Source organism: Chiloscyllium plagiosum, unplaced genomic scaffold (assembly GCF_037043375.1).
Source record: "Chiloscyllium plagiosum isolate Xiang-an unplaced genomic scaffold, Cpla_swu_hap1 HiC_scaffold_18, whole genome shotgun sequence".
Taxonomy (NCBI): Eukaryota; Metazoa; Chordata; class Chondrichthyes; order Orectolobiformes; family Hemiscylliidae; genus Chiloscyllium; species Chiloscyllium plagiosum.
In genome coordinates this window covers 68,278,422-68,279,700 of record NW_028270156.1, presented here as the reverse complement: position 1 = coordinate 68,279,700, position 1,279 = coordinate 68,278,422, and positions in this window count along the sequence as shown.

The window sequence follows — 1,279 nt, the reverse complement described above, 5'->3', positions numbered from 1 at the left end:
CTAACCCTGGCCCTGACACTGACCCAAACCCTAACCCTGACCCTGACCCTAACCCTAACCCTAGCCCTGCCCTAACCCTAACCCTGGTCCTAACCCTAACCATGGCCCTGACCCTAACCCTAACCCTGGTCCTGACCCTAACACTGGCCCTGACCCTGGCCCTGGCCCTGACCCTAACCCTAACCCTGGTCCTGACCCTAACCCTAACCCTGGTCCTGGCCCTGGCCCTGACCCTGACCCTGGCCCTAACCCTGGTCCTGACCCTGGCCCTGGCCCTGACCCTAACCCTAACCCTGGTCCTAATCCTGTCCTAACCCTAACCCTGGCCCTGACCCTGACCCTAACCCTGGCCCTGACCCTAACCCTGGCCCTGACCCTGTACCTGATCCTGTCCCTAACACTAGCCCTGACCCTAACCCTAACCCTAGCCCTGGCCCTGACCCTGACCCTGACCCTAACCCTAACCATGGCCCTGACCCTGGCCCTGACCCTGACCCTAGCCCTGACCCTAACCCTGGCCCTGGCCCTGACCCTGGCCCTGACCCTGACCCTGGCCATGACCCTGACCCTGACCCTAACCCTAACCCTGGCCCTGACCCTAACCCTGACCGTAACCCTAACCCTGGCCTTGGCCCTGACCCTGACCTTAACCCTGGCCCTGACCCTGACCCTAACCCTAACCGTGGCCCTGACCCTGACCCTAACCCTGGCGCTGACCCTGACCCTAACCCTAGCCCTAACCCTAACCCTGGCCCTGGCCCTGGCTCTGACCCTGACCCTAACCCTGGCCCTGACCCTAACCATAACCCAGGCCCTGACTCTGGCCCTGACCCTGACCCTAATCCCAACCATAACGCTTGTCCTAACCCTGGCCCTGGCCCCAACCCTAATCCTAACCCTGATTCTAACCCTAACCCTGACCCTGACCCTAACCCTAGCCCTGACCCTAACCCTAACCCTGGCCCTAATCCCAACCCTAACCCTGGTCCTAACCCTGGCCCTGACCCCAACCCTAATCCTAACCCTGATTCTAACCCTAACCCTGGCCCTAACCCTGGCCCTGACCCGGGCCCTGACCTTGGCCCTGACCCTGATTCTAACCCTAGCCCTGACCCTATCCCTAACCCTGGCCCTAATCCCAACCCTAACCCTGGACCAAACCCTGGCCCAGGCCCCAACCCTAATCCTAACCCTGATTCTAACCCTAACCCTGACCCTGACCCTAACCCTAGCTCTGACCCTAACCCTAAACCTGACCCTGACCCTGACCCTGGCCCTG